This window comes from Hippichthys cyanospilos, chromosome 16 (assembly GCF_059441005.1).
Source record: "Hippichthys cyanospilos isolate Australia breed blue-spotted pipefish chromosome 16, RoL_Hcya_1.0, whole genome shotgun sequence".
NCBI lineage: Eukaryota > Metazoa > Chordata > Actinopteri > Syngnathiformes > Syngnathidae > Hippichthys > Hippichthys cyanospilos.
Genome location: NC_142384.1, coordinates 6,631,622 through 6,644,446, shown reverse-complemented (window position 1 = coordinate 6,644,446; position 12,825 = coordinate 6,631,622). Strand labels below are relative to the sequence as shown.

General features: G+C 38.2%; 1 protein-coding gene across 1 annotated transcript in view; it reads left to right on the top strand.

Moving 5' to 3' along the window:
• micall2a (mical-like 2a) overlaps nt 1-11,769 on the top strand; it is a 49,845-nt gene extending 38,076 nt beyond the window's left edge. The window contains exons 20-22 of the mRNA XM_088438116.1: nt 8,165-8,222; nt 10,454-10,496; nt 11,266-11,769. The gene's annotated coding sequence lies outside the window, so the exon portion shown is untranslated. The remainder of the gene's footprint in view (nt 1-8,164; nt 8,223-10,453; nt 10,497-11,265) is intronic.
• Nucleotides 11,770-12,825: the final 1,056 nt, after the last annotated feature.

The following is a 12,825-nucleotide window of genomic DNA, read 5'->3' as shown; positions in this document are numbered from 1 at the left end:
AATTATCATAATAAGGATTAAGAAATTGAACTGGCCCAGTGCTATTGCCATGAATTTAAGTCACGTTACTTCAGCATGCAAAAGCCAGTATAGATGCTCCATTAAAAGATGAATGTGCCAAAACTGTGTGTGTGTGTGTGTGTGTGTGTGTGTGTGTGTGTGTATATATATATATATATATATATATATATATATATATATATATATATATACTGTATATATATGTGTGTGTGTATGTATGTATGTGTGTATGTGTGTGTGTGTGTGTGTATGTCTGTGTGTGTGTGTGTGTGTGTGTGTGTGTGTGTGTGTATATGTATGTATGAAGTTTCTGAGTTTGAGAATTCTCGTTTGACGGAGTTCCGTAGTTGGGACTACTTACTGTATGGTATGAACGGATTACAATTTCTCTGATTATATTGCAGTAACGATCAATCTCTTGCAACAGAACATCCGGTATCCGGAAGCTATATTAGAGGAGGGCCGCTTCAGCCGAAACGCCGGAAGTTCCCGCTCCATATAACGTAGAAGTAATATTCTAATAATGACCAAGATTGATGTAAGTGGTAGGATTTATCACAATAACATTTATTTTCTTAGAGCTTTCACTATATTATTTGTTCTACGTTTGTTTTTTTCCTGCACTATGACAACGTTATTCACCATGGAAATGTTAACACCTCTTTGATTGACTTCCTCTCACACTGTCTACCATGAGATGAGAAAGAAGCATTGATTTAGGGGGCGAGTGGGCTGGGCAATTGGGGAGGGGGCTTCCTCTGCCTCTACGTGTTGGTGGATGTATTTTCCTGCAAAGCTTCCCTCGCAGTTTTTTCACGAGGACGCGGACCGTGCAGGGAAAGCCTCATGTTTAGCACTTCATTAAAAGTGCCTCTAATAGGAGCCACTGGGGAGACGCTCCCTACGTCATGTGTAAAAGCCATCAACATCTGCATCAATTAACCCCTTCGTCCCCGCGGGGCCCATTAGGGAGGCGGAAGACCAAGAAAAAGCTGCATATGGCGGCGTCACAATAGAAGCCGTCTAATTGCCTGTTTGTTGTTGTTGGGTTTTTTTTTTCTTACCCGTCAAACGCCCAATTGGACGTAAACGCCTCCGAGCGGCACCTCCAAAGGAAATAAGACGAAATGAGGGATTTAATGCGGGATCAAACTTTAATCACAAGTCATGATATTTAATTCCCTTTCAACAGCTTGGAGACGAACAAACAAGTCCAACGAGATCATACGGCGACATCGGAATTGGCGATATGTGTTTAAAAGTCGGTTTGAGCCAATAAAAGTGTACAAATAGGATGTAATTGTCGTGCGGCTGGATGACTTTTGCGGCTGCTAATAATTCCATTGTCAGCCTTAATATGGCCTGCTATTGATTTCATTAGAGCGCCTCACGCTTTCTCTTTGAAAGCAACAATTAGGGCGCATTTGCAGTTCTGTCACATATTATCTTTAAATTGTGGAGGATGGCGTCAACCTAAACCTTGTGCAGTATTGTATTCGTACAAATTTGTCCACATCCTACTCACAGTACTTTAACATAGTATTTTAGCCAATTGATGGCACATTTGTCCTAGTGATAACTAAGTGGTTGTTGACCTCTGACATTTTGTCACCTTCTGGGTGAAATTTCAGCTTCTTAGTGTTTTCTTTCAATTTGCAAAAAGGCACAATTTAATTGGGGAAATTTTATATTACTTACCAAAAAAAAATCATATTTTTTATAAATTTTTGTAAAAAAAATAAATCTTTATTTTACTCATTTTAGACAGTTGGGTTTAAATTCTTGTGGATATTTTGACATTTACTCATCAAAATGACAACTTAAAATACTGTACATTTATTCTTCAGAAAATACATAACTTGACCATCATCAGATGATGATATGATTATTATCCTTATGACCACCATGACAACCAGAATTTTATGTTCATAAGAGTTTATTTTTCCTTTCTTAAAACAAATCTGATTTTGTCTTGGAAATATTTAGACTTTCATCTCTAAACATTTACAGTATGTTTTAGTCCAGGGTTTTAGTATTTTCTTCTTCTTCTTGTTCTTCTTCTGAAAGATGTGTAATTTTGAGGAATCGACGGCATAATCCGCTGGTTCTCCCTCACGGAGCGTCGACAGCTGAGCCCCGCTATGTTGGACAAACCCCAAACCAAATCAAGAGTAATAAAATCACTCATTTTAGCTAATGAGCATATTAACGGCGGCGCCGGCATTTAAGCACAAACAAGAAACGGCAACGTTAATAATTGCAACTCTCTGGTGTGGGCCTGATGCGAGCTTTAATAATTAACAGGTCTTTGTCTTATCCCCCGGAGGCGCTCTGGCTATTATCCCGCTAAGTTACAAGCGAGTAATTACGCTGTCACCTGGCGGGTCACAACAGCGCTCGACATCCTCGCTGTCGGATCACCTGGCAGACACCTGCTGACATTTAGGCTATTTTAACTTATTTACTCGCTCTCATTAGAGGATTACCTCCTGTGTTTACATATTAGCGCTAATCCAATTGAGTCAACAAGGGCACTTGGTGCGGGCCATGAGCTACTGAGTGTGACGGACACCGAATGGGAGGAGAGAGCATGTTAATTTACTTCTTTGCATTTTTTTTTTTTTTGGGGGGGGGCTTTCAGGGCAAAAAAGTTGCATGACAAAAGAGGCTTGTCACTGCCGGCCTGTAGAGGGCGCTCGCTCGATGTCAGCTATGCCTAAACTCTAAACTCCAGACTCCTACACATTTGTCCACTGAGGTGGACATTAGCTTTTGGTCTGTAGGTACTACTCACAAAATTAGACTATCCTGAGAAGGTTGTATTTCTGCACTTCAACTTGATTGTCTCCTGTTTTATGTGGAATACAATTAACTTTGTTGTTTTGCTGAGACAAAATGTCCACTACAGTGGACACATTATTGAGAACACAAAACTGACTTTGCAGAGGACATCCTCAATCGAGCACACTAAACTGACGTAATAGATTTGCGCCACTGGGTCAAAAGGTATAGACCTAACACAAATGTCCACTATAGTGGACGCAAATGAATAGCCTAAGTGAGTCTGCGTGTGCTCAATAGAGGACACAAATGAATATTGAGCACACAAGACTGACTTAGTAGCGTAGCTCTAACGAGGAGTCAAAAGATTCAGACCAAAAGCCAATGCCCACTACAGTGGACACAAATGTCTTCTATTTAGCACACTACACTGATTGAGTCAAGGACATCCCTGACGGATGTCCCTTATTAAGACCACTAGACTGATTTCGTAGAGGACAAACTTTATTGGGGACTCTTGACTGACTGTAGTGTAGCTCCAATGAGACAAAAGAGTTAGACTGAAAACAAATGTCTGCTCCAGTGGACACAGACGTATTTGCCTGTTAGTCCAGTGTGCTCAATGGAGGACATCCTCTATTTAGCAGGGTAGCTCCAACAAGTCAAACAATACAGACCAAAAACAAATGTCCACTACAGTGGACACAAGTTAATCGGCTGCGGCTCAAGGAACTTTAAATCTTTGCTCGGCAAAAAGCAGCACAGATCCTGCTGAGTGAGAAAGAGGCGGCGTTTTAACACATTACTCAGTTAACAATTTTGTTCTTAAACTATTTTCAAACCTTTAAATTCATTAATAATGTGGAAACAATCCAATACCATCCATTTGTCAGAAAATCTGAGCTTGGCTATAATTGGACATGAAAGGACCTCTGCCCAAATATAATCAAAACAAAATAATCCTCTAGAGGGCGCCCCTTACATTTCCGGTATATAACTTGAAATTTAAAAAAAAAGTGATTAAAAGGCTAAAACGTGTTCCATTCAGTTGTGATCCACTTTAATGAGCAAAAACTCCTCCCGTATCATCAGTTCTGATCTTTGACCCATGGGCTAAGCCCTGTGTCAACTCACACTAATTAGCTTTTGATCACACACACACATACGCATGAATCACGTGACTTAAAAACTCACTCTGAAACCCGGAGCGGAAATGAGAAAATAAATAAAATGTTGACGGATGGTCGGCTGAACCCGAGGCGACCTCCAATAGAAAGGTGGCCCCCGCATCATGCAGAAGTCAATTAGGATGTCGTGCTCTCTATCGGCTCGTTACTGTCGGCTGTATTTATTTAGTTCAACCATTTATCTTTGCCTAATTAGTCGGCAATCAATAAGCCAATTGATTTTGCGCCGTGCGCTCGGATGTGGTGCTCTTGAAGCGCGGAAATTAGATGCTAGCCAACCTCGCACATGAGAAGTAAATTACAGCAAAAAATGCTATATTAATTGTACTGGATGAGACCCAAAAGATCTAAAAAAAAAATGTTTTTGAAGGCACATAAACATGAGACTGTGTATATTTAATCACCAAAATATTCAATTATTTTATCTGAAAAAGTCTATTAGCTTAAAGCTAACATGTCGCAAAACACCAATTGTTTAAGAAAATTGTTTTAAAATCAGTAAGAGCAGGGCATTGGTTCTCAATAAAACGTCCAGTTAGCATATGTGATGATAGCTCATTAGCTTTTTTTTTGTTTGTTTGTTTATCAGAAGTTTACTTGCTTACAGACATATTACAATTAAACAGTGCATACTTATACTATAAAAATTCAGACAAACTTTCATTTTGTTTAAAAATGTTGTATGTTAGCTCAATGCTAATGGAAATTAGGATATTGCTGTAGTAATTAACACCCTTCAGTCATTTACTTTATATGAAATGGCAGAGCTTAGGATCTCAAAATTGTTTGTAAGATAAAAGGTTTGTAAGTACAGTAGCACTTTCATACTGTAATATTTCATTTTTAAAGATGCTTAAAAATTGGAGCAGGGCTATTCTCAACAAAAATAAGCTAAGCTAGGATAACTTGCTTTGCAAGACATTTCTCTTGTCACGTGATATTTAGTGTACGTTAAACACTAAAATATTCAACCATATGATATAATTTTGTCTGAAAAGTTATGTTAGGTTAATGCTAGCGCATATCATGAAATACCTTAGATGGGCTAATAGAAATTACCATGAATGTCACGGCAATTACCAACTTTCAAACAACTGCTACAAAGTCACATACAAACAACCCTCAAATTTTTGGGTAGATAAATGTTTGTATCATGTAAAGTCATTTAAAAATGGCTGAAAAATATGCAGGGCAACACAAAGCTGACTTGGGAAGCTACAACGTTGTCTTGTCAGCTGATGCTAGCTCATTAGTTTGTGTGTGTGTGTGTGTGTGTGTGGCGGGGGGTTGTTTTACTTTTAATATCTTATTAAAAACCTTTGACAGTGACTACCTCCACATTGCCATGCTCCAAAATAAAAAGTGAACACAAGTATGTGGCTAACACACTCGGCAGTAGTTCACCTCAGTCCACAGGAAGCGGCCGCCTCCCCCTAGCCCCCCAGAATCATCCGATTGCTAATATTTGTGTTTTATTTCACCATAACTGCAGACAATACACATTGTAATTGCTTCCCCCCCTCACATCCTCATCTTTAAAAAAAAAAAAAAAAGGGAAATGTCTGTGTGTGGCAGAAGCTCGGCTAGTAAAGTAACACCCATTAAAAGCTAATTTGCACCTTTAGGCAGTTCATTAATAGTGAATAGTAGAATCACACCAATATAGTCTGTCCTCACCTTAGGGCACCATCTCTATTCATCAAACACACACACACTCGCACATTCACACACACCTCTCATTTCCAATAACATCAGTCACCATTGTGCAGCTGAGGGGACAATGGACGTGTGTGTGTGCGTGTGTGTGTGTACGGGGTCAGAGAGGCAGTGTAAAAGGCCTGTCCCGTGTCATTCCTCATCATTTGGATGCTAAACAAGGTTAGCCGTGTCCCCACCAGTGAAGTGGTCACCATAAATTGCATACTCCCGTCTGAAATATGATGACACAGCGGCAATAAACGTCATGTTGCTTGGACATACCGCACATGGAGTGTTATGCCGTGCGGGCGTTTTGCGCCACGCTCATTCTGAGAGGCCACACCAGCGGTATTTGCGGTATTGATTTCAAATAAATGAATAAATTATTATTTTCATACACATATATATATATATATATATATATATATATATATATATATATATATATATATATATATATATATATATATATATATATATATATATATATATATACATAATAATATAATAATGCAATAATCATAATATTTTCAAATCCAGATTAAGTACTATTTTATTTTTTCATACCAATGATCAAGTGATTTGTAGCGGTTTCCTAATCTTGCTCTTGCACTGTTCTTTTGGTCATTTTTAGGGACGCTGGCCCCGATCACATAGTTTTTAGCTTTTTTTCTCTCAATGACGTACCACCTGTGATTTTTTTTTTTCCAGCAGTGTACCCCCCTATCCAATGCAAAGCATTCTTGAATGAAAACGACATGAATAAATTCCATTTTCATCTGCCACAAAATTGAGTCACCAAGATAAAGTGCTCAAAATTATATACACCGTAAGATAAGAATGGCATAAGGTTTCGCAGACAAGTCACAATAACATAATTTTGTAATATTTTTTGGCTAATATGCTCTCAATTCGAAAAGAAAAATGTACTGTGTTTTCATAGCATTAAAAATACTTGCAGAAACATTGTTAAAAACTCACATACCCCATGAAGTGCCTTCATGCACCCCCATTTTAGAACCACTAACATGAAGCTGTATGTATGATGTAAGTATGACAATGTCTATATGAAATATATATCTATTTTTAAACATGAAAACTATTTGGACCGGTGCAAGAATATGTGATCGGGACGTCCCTTTTAAATTTGTTAAACTACTTTTGGTGTACTGTTTACAAAAATAGACACTTTAAAATGGAGGAATTTTACAAAAAGTTGTAATATTGAGGAAAAAGTTATGCAATACCTTTTACTAAGCTAACCCTTGTTAATCTTTCGATGTTTACATCAAAGGCATTTCCTAAAGAGGAATCTTTTGCAAGAAGACATAGGGAGATGAAATTTCACCTAGAAGGTATCCAAGTTCACCATGGCACAACCACTTATTTATAATACAAGCAGAAGTGTGCATTTCCTTGGTTAAAATAATGCCAAATTGACATGGAAGAAAATGACCCAAAAATGGTCAAAATACTGCACAAGGGGTTTAAATATGTAATATGGAGTTTGAAAAAAAGTTGTCTTTGTTTACACATGCTTGTAGAGGTCTAAGCAGACTGACTGTAGTTCCGCTCACAGCCAGTAGAGGACCTCACCCCACTCAGCACCCCCTCCTTAGCTAGCCCATCTCTCCCCCATCGGAGTCTTCTCTCCCTTTCGCTTTTCATCACTTGGTGATGTCCAGCTGCTGCTGTCAACACCTTCTCGCAAGCCGCAATTCATGGCCGGGCGCCGGCAGCTGAGACCCTCCGTCATGAACTTCAATCTGTTGTTTGCGCAAGGGGGATTCACCCCCGCCAGTCGGCCTTAATCAAGGGTAACACCCCCTTTTTTGCCAGAGGGCGGGGAGCGCTCGAGGCCCCTAATTACCCGGCTGCTGAAAACTGATGACTTTCCAATGGGCTGAACCAGTAATACTGGACTAGAACTGGTCCGTGGGACATTTTTTACTGTCCATCACAGACAAAAACATTTTAGGATCATCACAGTCAAAAATACTATAGTAATCCCCGATCCATCGTTAGGGAAAGCCACGATCTTTAAATACACAATTTAGTGATTCCGTGATTTTCATCCTTTTTTTGTGCCAAAGTACTTTTTTTTTTTTTTTTTTTTTTACTAAATCTTGAGCCACACCAACGGTCCAAAAATTTTAAATTTGTAACTCTATACCTATATGAACCATATAAAATCATTTTAATCAAAGTTATATCACCAGGAATCAAAGAAACACCAATTAAGATATTGTCTCAAAGTACTGTGCTGCTACTTATTGCCGAAGAGTTCATGAGTACGCTGCAACACACTACTCTCACAGCAATGGCATGTTTCCATAATTTACAAAAAAAAAAGTGAAATTGACTGACTATATCTCATGAACACTACTGTGCAGGGTAAAAAAAAATCATCACCACCAAAAACTGGGTTGAGCCAAAATCCTGTAGTTCATGATTTTATTTTTCTGTTGTGTTAACAGTCAATTAAGAGTCTGCCGCCATCTAGTGATCAGTGCTGGAATTACACCCAAAATGGAGGTGAGCGAAAACATACAAAAATACTTCATAGTAATCCACTTTTATTAACAGCATGTGTTGAAATAAAATTCATATACGGACTGATCATCTTACAAATGAGCCTGCGGCGCAAAAAAAAAACAAAACATAATGGGGAACATATGAAACAACAAGTGAAAAAATAGCTCCCGAAACATTTTAGCCCAATTTTCGCGACGCAGCCTACGCTAAACATGCGGTAAATGCCTCTCGCCCCGCGGCTTTTCGATTATTTCCAACTTTGCGCACTCCCTGGGGCGGCGGCCGAGGTCCATGCGTGTGTACGTGTGTCTTCCAGGGGCTTTCTGAATTTTATTAAAGCCTCAGCTGATTACTTGGAGTGAGGCGCGCAGGTTGGCGCGTTTTGGCGCTGGAGTGGAGGCCCGACAGGGTCATGTTTAACATGTCCACAGGCAATCAATTCACCTCAACCCCTCCTGCTACCCCAGCCCTTTCCACCTAAGCTGTCCTTAATAACCAGGCAATGGCGAATTACTGATAAGGCGCCGGGGTCTGTGACCCATATATGCCCAGCGCAGCCGCCACCAGCAGAAGCAAGCCTCGCCCCGGCACAAATTGGAGAAATCCTCCCTGAAAGAAATGTACATTTAGAATGCATAGAAATGGGGGGAATTAAATTCATTGAGCAGCCGTGAAATTCACCTTTTTGTTCTTGGGACTTCTGCGTAGGAGAGCGGCAAAATCGGTGCAAGGGGGCTGCAGGTGATTTTTTTTTTTTTTCACGTTTGTTTGAATTCATACGAAAAATTCACAGCATAAAAAAGACGAGAGTTGTGATTGTACTCTGTGAAAACAAATTCATGTTTATTTTTTATTTTACATAAAGAACAATGAAAATTAATAGCGGTCAAATCGTTTATTTTATTATTTATTTTATCATTATACAGAAATGACTCATACATTTACACCATAGAAAGAGGATAAATAAATTTGACATTACACTTTGTCTAAAATACGTTGGTGTGAAAATAAGAGTAAAATTTTGCAAGAATAAGTATTGAATACCGCATCAAATTACAGAAAATAAGTTGAAATAATAATACAACTATACAACTTGATATAAGAATAATACATCAAATGTCGTCTTTTACGTTTACTCTTTGGAAGGGTTCTGTCCATTTAGAACAGGTGTTAAATGAGAATTTTACGAAAATAAATTTGCTATAGTAGCAACCGACATTGGCAGTGAAATTTGAGTGACTTTTTCTCTTAAAAAAAAGAAAACGTTGTTAAAAAACCGTTTTATTTAAAACGGTTAAAAAATATTCATAATAAGAAAGAAAAAAGTCTAAAATGAAAGTTCCATACATTTTCATTTTAAAAAAAAAATCATAATTTGGATTGATTCAATCTAAAATACATTGGTTTATAAAGTTTACATTTGATAAGTATACAGTAAGTTTTGAATACTGCATCAAAACATTACAGCAAGTAAGTTATAACGACAATATAATAATCAGAATATGCGATGAAAACTTTTATATTGTTTACTCTTTAGGTTTATTTTTTTCAGAGGAGGCATTAAATGGAAAATTTTACAAAATAAATTTGCTAAAATAACATTAAAAAACTTTGACAGTGTCAATGATATATGAATGCCTTTTTTGGAAAAAACAAAAAAACAAAAACAAAACAAAACAATGCTACACAACAACTATTTCAAAGGGTCAAAAATGTTTATAGTAAGATAAAAAGACCTTTTTCAATTAAAGAAAAAAAAACATGGTTAAATCAAATTTGACCAACACAATCTAAAATACATTGCAATGCAATAAGTATATATAAGTATATATAAATATACTCTTCTTTATATCAGAACTCACGTCTGAAATATGATGATTGGCATTAATAGGCATTAAATTGAAAATTTACAAAATAAATTTGCTATCATATTACGTGACTTTTTCTATAAAATAAGACTACAAGTCATTAAATATTATTCCAGCCAAAGCTGTTCCCATGGCGATGCACTGTTTGCAAAAAAAAAAAGATGCTTTCTGAACATGCATGTTTCCTCATGAAACTTTGCAAACACACCAAAAATGGGAAAACATGACATATTAGAGGATTTCATTCATATTATTGCCAATAATATTTTCTGTGTCATAAACTCGCGCAGGTGTATGTGATGTATTTTCAAGCATATCATACACGACTTAAACATAGGCTTTATGTTTTTTTCCATTGGCAAGGTTCCACGCTGCCGCGTTTCTCTTTGGTGTCATTGACCCTCGTGTAAGTTTTTACTTAACAAGCCTGCAAAAAAGCTTCTACATTTGCCCTCATATGACAGTGACTAATTGCCCTGACTGTGTGAGCTGCTCGTTAGGCCAAGGGACTAGCCTTCCTCTTTCTTCCTTCCTTCCTCTTCCTCCCGGCTTAATTCATTATTTCGCCCATTCGCTTCCCACAAACACACACACGCACACCCTCTTCCTCCAATTAAAGGTTAAGAGATGAACATTCTTTGTCTCTAATTGTATGTTGCTAATTTTCCATATATGCCACAATGACATTCAAGTATCGAACTCATTCTATCCCAAAGACGTATTTTTACGTTTTTGGGTTTTGTTCTTTTTTTGGTTCCAAACGTTTGGCTAAAAGAAGGTCTCAAAATGGCTGCAACTAAATGAATTATTAAAGTAATAAACTCCTTTGTGGTACTAGTACTTTAGTTACTGAAGTAAACGATTCTCTTTGTACTTAATTCAATTTTGTTTCAGTCATTTTTAGACCATCCTTTAGGAAATGTATACGCTACACTTGAAATTGGGATTAACATCTGGACTCTAAAAAAATACGTGTGTGTGTGTGTGTGTGTATATATATATATATATATATATATATATATATATATATATATATATATATATATATATATATATATATATATATATATATATATATATATATATATATATATATATATATATATATATATAAATCCCCATCCATGTTTTTGGTTGACTTTGGCTAGGCTAACTGCCATCTTATTGTTCTACAGGGTGGCCATCTTTGTCTGGAGAGCGTCTCTGCTCGATGTTTTTTCGGACAGCTGGCCGCGCAGCTGAAAGGTGTGTGTTTTTTTTTTTTTTTTCCTAGCTCACCTGTGCAGCTGTCGGGGTAGCGGCTGTTTAGACAATTAAGAATGTACGACCTGGATGGCGGCGGGAGCAGATCGCGGAGAGAAACATCAATCTGATCAAGACGTTTTGCTCTCATATTACCGCCGTGCTGTTTATGCTATTTTGGCCCACTGTTTACACAGAACACACACAAGGAGCAGGGGAAGCAGGTGGGCAGGGGGCACTTTCATCAATGCCATTATGTGTGCTAATGCTACAAGTGCCTTTGCGGGACAAATCAAACGCTGTGTACATGTAGCATTGATCTGTCACTGATTCAGTCAGTTTCCCCTCATTAGCTACACATGCATTCGGCAAAGTAGTCATGGGCAATGCAACAATGTTCTCAGGTTAGCTTAGTCCTTGCTGGTGTGTAAAATGGATACACGTGTTTTCTCTTTTACCTGGATTTATCATAAAAGTAAAAGATGTTGTCTTTGAACTGTGGGAAATAAACCATCTCACAAAGCTCTTCAAAAGTTGGCCAGGTAGTTAATGTTAGGTTCGTTTCCAAGAAAGTTTGAGGGATTTCATTCATTCATCAATCCATCATCTGTCCGTACATCTATCTGTCCATCCATCCACCCCACCCCATCCGTCCATCCTTTTGTCTATCTGTCCATTCATCAGTCCGTCCGTCCATCCACACGTCTGTTCATCTGCCATCTATCCGTCCACCTACCTGTCCGTCCATATATCCATCACCTCGCCCATCCGTCCATCCTTTTGTCTCTCTGTCCATTCATCTGTCCATCCATCCGCATGTCTGTCCATCTACCATCTATTCGTCCACCCGCCTATCCGTCCATCTATCCGTCCATCCACTCGTCTATCCATCCATCATCCATCCATCCATCAGTCCACACATCCATCCCTCCCCTCGGCCATCCGTCAGTCCTTTTATCTATCTGTCCATCCATCTGTCCGTCTTTCCATCTCCGCGTCCGTCCATCTGTCATCCATCCCTCATAGTTGCTTGGCCTCACAACTGTCATGGGCTTGCTGGAGCCTATCCCTGCAATCTTTGGGCAGCAGGCGAAGTACACCTGGTTGCCACCTGATCACAGCGCACAGAGACTGACAACCATTCACTAACATAAATCCATCCTTTCAAGACTAGGGTACAAAAAATATAAGATTGGAACATCCCTAATTTTAAAACAATTTTTTAATAAAATTCAACATCAATTTAACCTCAATAAGTTATGTTCACAAGATTTGGGGTGAATTTAAATGTCATAACAAAAAGCCCACCAGATTCAGTGCAGCAATACTAAATATATAATAATTATTATCATTGTAAGAGCCTACATTTAGATGCAGTTCTTGTGTTAGCTAGACCTATACATTTAAAAAAAAAAAAATCATCACCTTCCCGTGTGTTCGGCATTATTTCACGCCACCTTCCCCCAACCTTTACCACCTTGTGTCAGTCCCTG